Source organism: Nipponia nippon, unplaced genomic scaffold, assembly GCF_047370975.1.
Source record: "Nipponia nippon isolate SJK-2023a ecotype South Korea unplaced genomic scaffold, ASM4737097v1 scaffold_3, whole genome shotgun sequence".
Lineage (NCBI taxonomy): Eukaryota > Metazoa > Chordata > Aves > Pelecaniformes > Threskiornithidae > Nipponia > Nipponia nippon.
In genome coordinates, this window is record NW_028262347.1 from 45,876,024 (window position 1) to 45,889,797 (window position 13,774).

Here is a 13,774-nt window from a genome sequence, read left to right on the forward strand (position 1 = left end):
ATGATTTCGGTAGGCTTTAAAATTCTGGTAATCTGAGTTATGTGACACCACCAAGGCTAGAGCTGCATCCCCTTTGCTTGAGGTGAATGTGGCAAGGAGTACTTATGCGTACCGACCCTCTAAACTGTATTTCATTAGACCACAGAGATAACGTGTTTGGCAAAGCCAGCTCCAAAATCTCCTCCAACTTGTGAGGCTTCTGTTGGTCTTTGGGACGTGGAGACATAATTTCCTGCTTTTCCAGATGGTTCAATGTGACCCAGAGCTGCAGCAATCGGCTGATGATAAGAGACAACCTTATTACCCATCTCTCTAACAAAATGTGCAGCACACATTATTTAAGCAGTGAACCGGCAACAAATTAAATAGTTGTACTGTTCATCACAGAACCTTAATTAATAAAATCTGACTCAAAGTGAGCAAGTCTGCCCCTAGGCCCATAATTGTGATTAGATATTTGAAAGAATCATGGTAACTTTTTTCATATGTTGTTGTTGTTATAATTATATTTTCAGACCTGGGATTTCATTCTTGCTTTCAAGAATCCTGAAAGTCTGAAAACTTACAGGGGAAGGAAGCAATACTGTACTGTTGTGTGGTATAGTATTGCCCACATTGTTCTTTGTAACTCATAGGGGTTTTATTTATCCCCTCTCGTTGCTTGCTGCTTTATTCCATGCCTGTTTTTGGTATTTTTAAAAGGAGACTGAGGGTGACGTAAGCATTGACTGAGGATAAATACACTGCTTCAATAAAAGGTTCTGAAGCTTTTTGACTTGTCTCTTTGGGGCAAGCCTTGCAAAAAGCCTGGGGCAGATGCACTAAACTATTGCTACTGTCAGAATAGTAGCATTACTCAATCAACTTTAATTAAAATAAAATATTTGCATTAAAATGCAGGGACTCCATAGAGGTTTGAAAATATGATTTTTTTTTTTAAATGACATTGTAAAGTGAACTTATTTTTAGCTTAATACTGTAAAAGAAAAACCTTATCAGTGAATAGGTAGCTTTTTGGGTTCAAATATCTTCAATTTTTCAAATATTTTACTTTTTATTAATTGTATGCATGTGGAATGACAGTGGAAAGCAGTCGAGTAATATAGTATTGTGGGGAGTATTCTAGCTATAATATTCTAGGAGTAGTCTAATTGCCATTAGAATACAGTAATCACTCCATATTCTCAAATTGCTTAGATTAGCAATCTACTTCATTCATCCTTTTTTAAGGGAAGTTTTACTCTGAAAATGAATCTGGCTATATTCAGTGCCTTATTTGCCATTTTTGGCCCTCTATCCTGGCTATAGTTAACAACGTTCCTTTTGACAAACTGTGATTTGGCAATAAATGTGAGAAGACCCTGGAGATGTGGAGGTGCCAATAAAATGGGACCCATCAGAAGTAGCAGACTTATTTGGGCTGTAGAAATCAGGCGCATAAATAGTGTTGCTGTTGGGAACAGGTAGCGATGTGCATGGCTTGTCTGAGTAGTGATGGCAGGACTCCAGTGTGTATTCACATGTCCTTTTAGGTATGGGCCCCTAAACCAACATCTGACTGATCACTATTGCCTCTCACGAATATAAAACTCACTAGTGGTGAAAGTTGCTACTAAAGTCTTAAGAACAGAAATGATGTTCTGAAATGAAATCATGACTCTTTTAATGTTACTGTTGAAGCCAAGCATCTGGAACTAGAGATTTAAGTGAAATGTGGATGCCAGGAACCCTTTTCTTGTGCATGTTGCATCAGACTTTGACGTTGCTGTAGTAGTACCAGACATTTGAACTCTGAAATGTATCAGCTTCTGCAGACTGTAAAAGGGCCTATGGAAGACTGGAAGTGGTAGCGAAGAGAATTGTGCTGATTTCCTACTGCTCTTATGTATGTGTATACAAGGTATGATTTTTCTTTTTTTTAATGCTGATTTGAAAATGTGAACCGTTTAGTGTAGCTTCAGACCAGCTTGTTCAATGAAGCTCGTTATTACACAACTGTGAGAGGTTTAGATTTCGGTATGCTTCTGTGCAGACTACCAGTACAGGTACTGATCTTTTTGCAGGAAATATGGGGGCAAAGATCAGTAATACCTCTATCTTCTGTATACATATATAGAATAAAAGAAATATTTTCAGGCATTTTTGGTTACACAGGTATTAGTATGAATCTTCCCCTTGTTGGTCCAGCAAAGTAGTTACATTCAGATATCTATTAAGTAAGTTCACCTGCTTTTAGTAGACCATGTACGTTTTAATGGAGACTATTTAATATTGGAATGGAATAAACTATCCTGCTAGAGGGTTAAAGAAAACCCAAACAACAAAACTTGTGTAAATAGTGCAGTGGAGTGTTTTTTTTACCTATCTCTGTTGGGAAGCATGGCCAGTTAAAAGGCCATTGACAAGAAGACAGGACAGTGTGTATAACACCCAGCGTTGGTCCTTTTGGCCAGAACCATTTCTTGTGTTGAAGAATTGGCAGTGCTGTTCAAAAGTGATGTTCTTCTCTAATCAACCTTTCATTAAATGGTACAGTTAAACTTAATTCTGTTCTTGATTTGATTATGGATAAAGGAATCTATTTTTCACATTGGTAATGGTTATGTGAGTTGTGTATAGCAGGGTAGGTGCAAAACCAAGAGTGCTTATTCCAGGTGGCCGTTTGCACTCTAGAACCCAGAAATTTTTAGTGTAGTGTGAAAACAAAACAACATCATGTTGTACAGGGACTGGGGGGAGGGAGGAAGGAGAAGATAACGAGGATCTGTTACAGGAACTGTTTTTTCTACTACAATGAATTTTTTGGGTAATGAAGGTGCCAGCTTTTTCTTTTTCCTGTTACTCAGCTAATAACTGTTGACCTTTACAGTGTGATTCAAAGTTCACAGTAGTTAAAGCAATCTCATTGCCCTCTATGGCTTTTTGGGTCGCGGCAGCAGAAAAGGCACTCAGACTCCTTGCCCTTTCATTTGGGAACTGTGATTTCATGTGGGCTTCTTATTCCTGTGAGATGATTACTCTGAGTTGACTTCATTCAAAATCGATTACAGAGACAACAAGTTGAGGCTGTCCGTGCTTTTAGTGTACTATTCAGTGCCTATTAAGTGTTTGCCAGGCTTTTTATAGACAGTCTGTGAACTTTAAAAATATAAAATGCTTACATTCAGTATGGTGAATGAGGATTTAGCTAAACTGCTCTTATTAACATTAACTGAATGCCTTTAGTATTTACATAGTATTTTACACTTTTGAAGTGCTGTACTAACATTAATTAATTTTCAAAACACCTCTGTAGAGTCCTGTAGGTGAGAAACTTGGTGGCTTAATACCCATCAGCAGTACTGAGAATGTCCCCACAAGGGTATAAGAAAATGACTGAACAAGGATGTTCTAAATTAGAAACCAGTTTAATTTAGTTTAACCTGATTCACTAGCTCTTACTTTTGTTCATGCAGAACATGTAGATGACTGTGCTTACTCTTAAGACTCCTGGCCCTCCTGGGCATAATGGGACAGTAGTATGAAAGAAACAATTCCAGGTTTCTTTGCTTCCGCCTGTAAATTATGCTGACTGTTTTTTGCACAAGTATATTTAATAGGTTTGTGGTGCCTAGAGAGGGACATTGGAAGGTGTGAAGCTCATACATATGTTAAAAAACCATCGAACAACAACATACTTGATAGATCTGTTGGTTTAAACGTTTTTACAATGGTTAACATTTTTTTGGAGAAGAATAGAGGGGTGCATATTCACAACAGCTCACAGTCAGAATTAAGTTTTCTGATCTGCATTTAGGAACAACATTTCAGAACTTGGCATGAAGAAATTCTTAGCCAGACCATTAAAAGCTGACATCATCCAAAAGGGCAGATTATTTGAAATTTTGATCACTTGCTTAATAGAGTGGTTAAGTTCCTAAGAGCCAACGCTGCATCGTAAATCAACACTTGGTGAGAGGGGGCAGCACCTCTATCACTCACTCCAGCTATCAACAAGGAAAAAACATTGTTTTCCTGTAAATTGATTAATTTTTAGATTATTATACCATCTGTTAAAAACCAACCAACTCTTACTCCACCTTCATTTGGCCATAAACCCACCACTAGCACAAAGTAGGGTAAAAAGAGAAAATTAAGAAAATGAAAAAAATTGCTATTCCTTTTAGTTATACTAAAATGTCTTTGCTTTTTTGCTATTAAGGAAAATATGGGGGGAAAAAAATCCTCTGTTTTAGTAATGGAAAGGAAAAACTCTGTCCAACATTTAGTTTCAACCAGTCAGGCCCTTACTCTTTTTAAACTATAGTCTTACTAAAATGAAGGCTTTTTCCTATAAATATTAAAAAAAGTTACCATACCTGGTAACTCTCTGCAGAGTAAGGTGATAATAGGAGTGAATATCAAAGGCAGTTACATACTGGTTTTTTTTTTGTTTTTTTTTTGTTTAGATTTATTTCCGACCTCTTGGGCTGAGGCAGTCACTGTGTAATTTATAAGGGAAAGGTTTTCCGACACATAATTTCTTTTCTGTCTGAGCTCGTCTGTGACTCCTGCAGCCACTTCTTCCTCTGTTTCTAAAGGTGCACAGGAAAGCTATGAAGTATAGCATCATTTTGTTGACTAAAAGGAAGTTTATACATAGTTATTTGAGTGGTTTTGCAAGGGAGGAAAATGGCATCTTTCCCCACTTTACTTAATTTTGCCCCTTTTAAGAGCAAGCTTTAGCTTCATGAGAGTCATCAGAACCTAAGGGCTTATGCAGAATGGCTAAGTTGGGAAATTGTGCTCAGGGAAAGAAATATGTGCATCTATGGCTGCATGCATGTGTGTGGCTTTTCTTTCAGACCAGCTAATTTCACTCAGTTGGGTAATCAAAGCTAAAAAAAGGAGGTGGAAACTTTCTTTTAAAAGTAAGTAATTTGGAAAAAAAAAAAAAAAAATATCCAAAACGTTTGTTGGATGGAGTTGATGTTTCTGACAAGGACCGTCATATATTCGGACAACTTTAATGGATTTGTATTGGAATTTAATTTTTCTTTTTAGCAGGGGGAAGTAATTGTATTAATTACTGTGTGATTCCCCCCCCCCCCCCCCCCCCCCCCCATGCTTTAGTGATCCTACATTCTTAGATGGAAATGGGAGAACACAGCAGCCAAAAGAAAAAAAAGCTGGAGGAGGGGGGAATGTCTTCTAATCTGAGGTAGAACTGGAGAAATGTTAAAAGGTTTAGCTACTTAGAGCAGAATAAATCTGAAATCTTACGGCAGCAAAATACTTGAGGTTCTGAAACTGTAATTCTTGAAATTACAGTGCTGAAAGCCAGTTTGTGCCATTATAGTATTGAATGTTGTTGTGCATGAAAGCATGACTTATAATAGAAAAATGTTACTGAATGTTAGATTCCTGCTGCTGCTGTAATTATCTTCCCTTAGATTATTTTTGTTTGGCTAGATGACTCTTAAAAAAAGAAAATCAGCCAATAAAGCATCATTCATATAAAACAAATTCTTTACAGGAATATTGGTCTTGGAATGCCTGAATTTTTATTTATATTTAGCACTTCATCCCATGAGCTAAAGATCTCTTGGAAACATAATCAGTTGGACTTGTTCTCCTGAACACTAGTTTCTAGTGACTGTTAAGTTATTGTACCTTTCCCTAGAAATCAGAAATAGGATATTGGTGAATATTCTAGTTGTTTGGATTAAAAAAAAAAAAAAATCCCCAACAGATGCATTTAAGTTATTTTTCTGTAAGATAAGATCTCTTTTACTCTTAGAAAGAAGTTGACAGATTATGCAGTGTTAATGGCAAAACAAGGAGATGTGAGTTTGCATCATAATATCCCCTTGGCAGTGAATATTAAAGTTCAAAAGATGATTTCTGTCATCTGACCATAACCATGCTTCTAAAAGGGCTAAGTGGCTGCTTAAAAAATAAACCACGTCGGTTTATTGAGGTTGTTGAAAAGTGGTGATCTCTGTCTTTATGATTCTAGCTATTATGTCAGTTTTACTACTGCTAGCCCTGCAGAACAGGTACAGTCATGGGAGGCTGAACTGGTTCATACATCACCTAGAGAATTGCTAATGAAGTTCCAGCTGCCAAATTCTGCCTGCAAATTAAAAGCATAGCACGGTATCACCTTGTTTATGTGGCTCTTTAATATTCTGCTTTGCCTTTTAATTCGTAATGAATCTGGTTGCTGCTCCAAAGCCTTACTCTTGTTTTTATGTTCAGCTCAAGATGGTTGTCCTGTACATTGATTTTGAGTGTTACTGTTTTGGGCACGGTAGATGTACTCCTATGCGTGTCTTGTTGAGATCTTTAATGTTTAGCACTACATTATATAAAATGTGACTGCAGTTGGAATTAGCCCACCAAACTTTGCTCCTAAGTCATCACAATATAAGCTTCAGAGGGGAACAGCTTGATTTGCAGATCCCTGGTTGATTTTGTGGAACTAACAGTTGGAGAGTGGTAACTTTTTTTAGTGAGCACATTTGATCTGGATTGGAAGGCTATAAACCTAGAACCAAACAGTCATTTTCACATTTGCTTTTCCAAGAGGAAGCAGACTTTCATTTCTGGTTAAATGACACGTGATTAAACAACTGTGAGAGATGAGGGAATATATCTATATCCAATTATGAATTCCTCTGTTTTATGAATAGGAGCTGTGATTGCAGCCATCAGTGTGGATTAGAACTTCCATTTCATAGCAGAAAACAGGCCATGCCTGAGGACCTGAAAAAGGGACATAAAGGGAGTTGTCATCAACGGGTAGCTGTATGTTTGTGGAACACAGGTTGCTCGAGGCAGTCATTCGTTTTTACCTGATTTCTGTCCCTGTTGGGCTCCAGCATGGGAAGTCCTAACAGAAGGGCAAGAACGACGAAAGGTGTGTTAGACTGCTTTTAAAGAGCGACGCTATCATAACACAGGTGTTCTAGGAGTGGAATCCAGCAGCTCCATGGGAGGAATAGGGGCAGACAGAAACTGGTTTCCCTGAATTGTAATTCTAGTTAAGAACCTCATGGTCCTTTCCCATCTTGTCTTTCCTTCTCCCCCCAGGTTAGTCTTGTGTTTGATGAAGGGAATGAACGTTTGAGTGATTCAGGATTAGTTCTGGGATCAGGGATTTCACTGTTAGAAGAGGAGGGTGGGAACTAAGCAGTGGGTGGGTTCTGCCCTGGTCCAGCCTGATGGGAACATGCAAGATTCATTGCATTTTTGCTGTTCTCCAAAATTAAGACTCTCCATTAGAAAGACTGTAACAAAAATCTTCTCCTGCTTTCCCTCCCTGGCCTCAGCTGATGAAATGAGTACCAAAGTGGTGCTAGGTAGCTCTTTGTTCAGAAGAGCTATAAAAGCACCTGGTTTTAGGAAATCAGTTGCAATACAATAAGGATTTCACTTTTATATGAGCAGCTTCTTAATATATCACCTAATTAATAATAATAACCTCTGACTTCTTTATCTCTGCAATATAGAGCTTTGCACCATCATCTTCACTGTAAATCCATACCTGTAAAAATACTTCAAATATTATTACTGGTAAGTGCATTGTTCCTTCTGAGTTGTTGCAACTTCTCTACTGTAATATTTCTGGCTATATTCAAAGAAGAGTTTATCCACTTAAGCAAGGATTTTTATATATTGATGCGAAGTAGGCAAGCCATTGAAATGGCCACGAAATATGTAGAAAGAATACTTGTACAATATTACATTTAGAGAGAGATCTTCCTGTATTTGTGAGAATTTCAGAAGTGTTGGGGGGACGTGACAATATTTGAATGCTCTATTTGTTTTTGCTATAAAATCAGTCTTCTAAAACCAAGGAGTAATTTATGTGTATATCAACACCAATGACCAACTTCCTTTGTCTTCTTTCCAATCACAGATATGTGGGAGTATATGCTTAGACCTGATCTGAATGGCAGGGATGAAAAGGGCTCCGCACTTAAAAGTTCATTTGTACAGGAGTTTGTACATCACACCAATGAAGTTCTTCATGTCCCACAACTGAAAAAAAAAAATCCATGGTTATAATTTCCAAGTAGAAAAAAAACCCAGAAGCCTAAAACTAAAAAGCTTAATTATGATTAATTGAAAAGGTTTTCTGCAGAAGCTAGTGGCAGTGATTTGCATAAATTCTCATTAAGGTGAATAATATATTTTCTTCAAGATCCATTAAACAAGCTTTAATCAGTTGAGCTTGAAAAACATCACCATGAAACTTCAGTTTAAAAGTCATTATACAGCATCTAAAATAAGTTCTGAAAAATTACAGGAACGTATCCAAGAGACATCAGCATCCTTCAGACAGTAAGAATCCATGTAATAAATACCAAGAGGAAGGGTGGATTGTTGTTCCTGGCTTTAAGTTAATTCCACAAAGACAAAACATGCTTGGTGGGAAGGAAGCCTTGTGTCGCCAGCACAGTGGGGTGTTGTACCGGAGTGAGGTATCTGCAAACTACTTTTTCTGCTAGTTTCAAGAAGAGAACATGATGAACTGGCAAGTATGCTACAAGCTGTAGTACCTACTACCTCTGCCTTATGTAGTGGATACCCTACTGCAGGTTTGTGGTTTTGTTTCTTTTTGGTTTTTTTCCTTTTTTAAGCACTTAAGCTGAACTGGCCATTAAAACATTCATTTATGTATGCAACCTAAACATTTTTGTATATTTCTATCCACTTTTACTTTTCAGGATTAATTCAGAAGCAGTCTTTCAAATCACAGGTTTTAACTGGTTGGATGCATTGCCTTTACCCTGCGTTTAATGACAATTTTCTTTCTCAGTTAGTCCATTTGGTGATAGGAGCTGTGTGAAATTCAGTTTAAAGCAACCATTATCTTGTTTTAGCAATCTTTTGGGTACCAGGAAAGGTGGAGTGGCAGAACTCAGAGTTTCTGCTGTTCTTGGCAATGCTTTCTTCTCTTTATTTAAGGCTATAAAGAAATAAGCACTTTAAAAAAATATTCTACAAATAAATAATAATTCTGTTTTATTAATTGATTTTTATTATTGCTGAGAGGTACACTGGATTCCTTCCTTGGCATTTAGTGAGCAGTCATGCTTTTGTACCCTTTTCTTTGCAGGAGCCAAATTTAAAGCTTTAGATGTTGGCACTGAATCAACTTTCTAAAGCAGCAGTTCCTAAATTGCAGTGTATGTATATACACATTGTATAATTTATGACTGTTCAAAGTAGTGGTTGGCCAGGCTGGAACTGGTACCGCTGGAATTGGTACCTGCCGACCTTTATTGTGGTACCTGGTGAAAGAGAAAAATCATCCAGATTTGCTCCCTGTTCTGGAACATTTTGCTTGCTACTTTCTTTTTTTCAATGTTTACAGTGTAAAATATAGAGACGGGGCAATGAATTTCAGGATGGATCAGGATGACTACTATTAGTGTGTTCTAAAAACTTTGTTCTCTTTATCAATTTAACACTTCCTGTCTTTGAGACCTTTTATGGTAAAAAGTAGTACAACTGGCAAGAAAATAGAGCAGTAAATATAGCTTTTGCGTTATGTATGCTAGCAAGTTTGACTCATATTTTCCTCTGTTCATCATTAGGCATAGCATTTTTTCCTTGTGAATTTGTCTTATTCGAGAGAGCTCAGCTGTACAGGTAGAAATAGGATACACTAATGTTTTCTTGTATTATGGAAACCTCCCTCAATTTAAAAAAAAAAAGTTCGAAGCTTCTGAATGAAAATGTAATTCATGATTACTTTTGCGGCTCTGGAGCCCAGATAGAGAAACTGATTGTTTATTTAGTAGCAGGGTGTCCTTAAGACTACTGGCAAATGCCAGTTATTTTTGAATGTTCAAATCAGAATTTATTTCTAATGTCCTCACATCATTGTGGTATTCATGATGATATGAGTTAGCTGTTACAGCTTCTTTTTGTGATCCTGGAGAAGAAAGGGAAAAAGAGGTTCTTTATTTTTTAAAAAAATTATTTTACGGTATGGTGACCTGAAGTACTTTCTTTGTTTTCTGATAATTATCACCATTATTATTTTATTATAATGTACAGTTTGTGTTTTAGTGTGTATTTCTTTTGGCTTTGTAACAGCATTTAGGTTCTTTATCTTCTTATTGTAACTAAACTGCACCCAAAATGTTGCATGACTCATCTGTAGAGGAAAATGTATATTAAAATATCTCCAGATAAACTCTGTTTTTGATGTTTTTTCCCTGTTGCTTCAATTTTTGATGCTTTTACATCTTGTTTAAAGAGCTAGTATCCCAAAGCTGACTGGTATATGCTAAGATTCGGCTGAACAGTTCCCTTAAATATTATGGGAGGTCTATAAGTGATGGGTGGCCCAAAACCCAAAGTCACCATTCTATTCAAATAAACACACAGAAAGTATGTGCAAGACCTTTAACTCTTACAGGAGCTTGGCTGTGTGCCATGCTTCTGACTTAATGGAATGGCTGATTTCAGGGTTGCCTGGGGCCACAACCACAAATAAGCATATATATCTCTGAGGTCATTGAAACCAATTTTATTATTTTCTTAGCTATTGGAAATAAGTCACCTGGCTTGATTTATACGTAAAATTCCAGAACATCAGCCCACAGAAGTGACCTTTAATTTAAAACTTTCATCTGTTTTGTTGGCCTGTAACATTGGCCTGTAATATTAAAATAACAGCAGCTTTTGTCTCTAGAAATACTATTTTATCTTTCTCAGTAGCTGGTGGCTAAGTATTCGCTGTAAGTTTGGGATTCAAGTGGAATGTCTTCATGTGAAATGATCCTCATAGTCAGCACTGCTGCAGTTGCCAGTTAGACCCAGTTCAGTTTCCAGAGGTGGGACTTGAAACTCCCATCGAGTTTGAAAACGTGATGGTGAGGTTTTGGGTTTCCTGTGGGCTCCCAGTGCCTCTCATGAGCCAGGAGCTGCCTCTGTTCCACAGTGATTTCTACAGGCTTTTATCCTGCAAGGCTAGAATTAAGAAGTAACTAGAGGGGGTGATGATTTGAATGAGGTAAGTATGACTGATTACATACAACATCTGGGCAAATTTTTCTAAAATAATTGGATAGCAGTATCTTACTATCTCAGTTTTTCTCCAGATTTCATGAAAAGAACATGGCAGTCTACGCTGAAATCTTCATACGCCTTCAGTCTTCTTCATTGTCTTAGTGAATGGGATGTGTAGGTTGGATAGCTGTATTATTTATTAGCTATATGTCATAATTCCTTTCTCAGTGTCTTTCTGCGTACCACAACATGTTAGGAACCTGGGAAATTTATGATGCATACACAGCATTGTATTATTCCAAACTACTAATTTCCTGTGGTGAGAAAATAAATCTTGAATTCCTGATTACTTTGTAGCAAGATCAATATAAAGCCCTAGAAAAAGAAGTAAGTCTTGTAGAGCAGAAACTGCTTATTCCTTATGTTACTCTAGGTTGGTTTTATTATGCAGAAATAAATACATCCTGCTGTTTTATATGGTCTGGCAAACTATAATTTTCTTCATTAAACTTCCAGTGGCTTGTAATGCCATGGGAGACAGCAAAGAGGGAGCCTGAACTCTGAAGAAGTAACCTTCCCCAGCTTTGTAGGTAATAGGTATGCGCTGTAGTTTATGTAAAGATTCAAATGGACTGTTGCTCTTTAGGAAAAAAAAAATAGGGCATTACAATACTCTTTCTTCAATTATATAAAAAACACATGTAGATCCCTAGTAGAAAACAGACTCTGTTCAAGCTCAGGCATGTGAAGTTGAAGCTTCTCTCCAAGGTGAAATTCTGTATTTCTTCTGTCCTTATGTGAGAAGCTGAGATATTTGAAGAGAATACATTTGCCTTGTCAACAAATGCAACAACATGGTACCCACTGTTTTTCTCTCTTTGAAGTCTGAAAGTGCTGACTGACCTCTCCAGGCAGTCTGTTCTCTGCCTTCTTTGGGTCACCCTCATTGCACTGAGTTGCATGTGTTTCTCTTAATCTACCCATGATTTTTTCCCCCATATTTGAAGTTTCTTCTTACTGTAATCTCAACCAGTCTTTCTACTTTGAATAGAGAAGGCAAAATTATCACTGTCCATTCCACTGTGCTGGAATTTTGAGATGACTTACAATTTCTGTCTTAAAATACTTACACATGAATTGTTTCCCCACAGACCATTTCTGTGTTTGATGTAGACTACTGAAAGAAGCAAACTGTTCACTTTTCTAAAGGTTTCAGTAATTTTTGTAAAGCTTTGTGTTCAATCAGCTCTCCTCTATGGGTCTCTTTAGGCAGAACTTATAGTTGTTGTTGTCTAAAGGCCAGAGTTATGAAATACCATAACCTTCTGTGGCGCTTGGGTTCCTCAGCTACCAGGAAAAATGCAGTCCACTGTTGTGCTGCTGTCAAGGATGGTTAGACTTAAGTGTTCCAGTAGGGAAGTTAAGCCTAGCAGGTAAATATTGGTTTGATCTTCCAGCAGATCTTCGGACCTTCATTTTTTAGAAGGATACTACTTAAGAAAGTTAAACCTGCTTAAAAAAAAAAAAAAAAAAAAAAAAAGGCACGCAAATCACTAGTGGAGAAAAGTGCAAGTGGTTGGCTAGCATAGAATTGGAGAGCCTTGAAAGTCTGACACTGTTTCAGTTCAACACTAGCTGCTTTTTGTAGTTCAGCTTGACTTGACTTAGCTGTGATGGTATCGTCAGGATGGCTGATCAGGTACGTGATTCTGGTAATGACTTTAGTTTACCTGAATTGCTATCTGAGACCTTTTTTACTTACTGCCTGCCTCCCAACAGCTGCCTTAAAACATAGAAAGGCATGGTTTCTGGTTGTTTTGTTTTTATGTTTGGAAGTCTAAAAAGTCTACTGAAAGGCTATAAAAGCTTATGCCAATTGCAGTTGATTATAAAACCCTACTGGTTTCAGTGACATAAATTGGAGGTTATTCCAGTACTAATGTGGATTAACGCTAATGTAGCAGAAATCAGAATTTGTTCCTGTGTGTTTTGATAACATAATTCAACTAATTTGACATTTCCTGGCATTTTAGCTCAATCTTTGACAGCATCCAGTAAAATCCTCGAGAGTATGCTTGGTGCGGACTTGCACAGAATGGCAACTATTAAGCCCATATTTTCTTTCACAAAATAACTGTGATAAGCTGTTGAGGCACAAAGATGAAAGAAATCAGTAAAACTAATTTCAGCCTTTTTCAGTAGGATCAACACCTTCCAAATGGGTGGGTGCCAGTCTGCTCTATTAAAATACGTTTATGAAGGGCATCCCACAGTGCTCCTGTAAAGAAGTTGGAGAGCTGGAAAGAGCATAGTTCATTCATCCAGGACTATGCTGAACACTATATTCACTAGAAGTCATTACACATCTTTGTGGGACCAAATATTGTTTTTAATTATCTGGATTGTTTTACTTTTTGATAGAATTTAGTTTTCATAAAAAATGATTTTTACATAAGTCTGTAGCAAGCTCCATTTTTTTTTCTGCTAAAAAAAAAAAAAAAATGCTTCCAGGAATTTGTCTGACATGTTTGTGGCAAGGCCTGAGAATAAAGGCTAACTCTGACCATCACAAATGCTTCCTAGCCAGATTTTAGCCCCCTCTATGTATTCTGTAGGAATTTTGCTTAATAGGAATCTGAAAAGTGCTGTGCTATTTTTTAATTTGGAATCCTCTGAAAAGATACTTTAAATATTTTGGTCGATTCACTGGTGAGTAAACTATCATCACAGAGAAATGTAAGCCTTGAGTTTTATCTCAAGTATA

The 13,774-nt window shown here is 37.1% G+C and overlaps 1 protein-coding gene across 10 annotated transcripts in view; it reads left to right on the forward strand.

The window, feature by feature from the left end:
* Positions 1-13,774, forward strand: part of TMTC2 (transmembrane O-mannosyltransferase targeting cadherins 2) — a 259,383-nt gene that overhangs the window by 79,182 nt on the left and 166,427 nt on the right. Inside the window, exon 1 of one of the 10 annotated variants that reach the window (XM_087767476.1) lies at positions 8,483-8,585. The exons of the other annotated variants lie outside the window; for them this stretch is intronic. The gene's annotated coding sequence lies outside the window, so the exon portion shown is untranslated. Of the gene's footprint in view, positions 1-8,482; positions 8,586-13,774 lie in introns of those variants that run through there. 10 annotated transcript variants of the gene reach the window in all.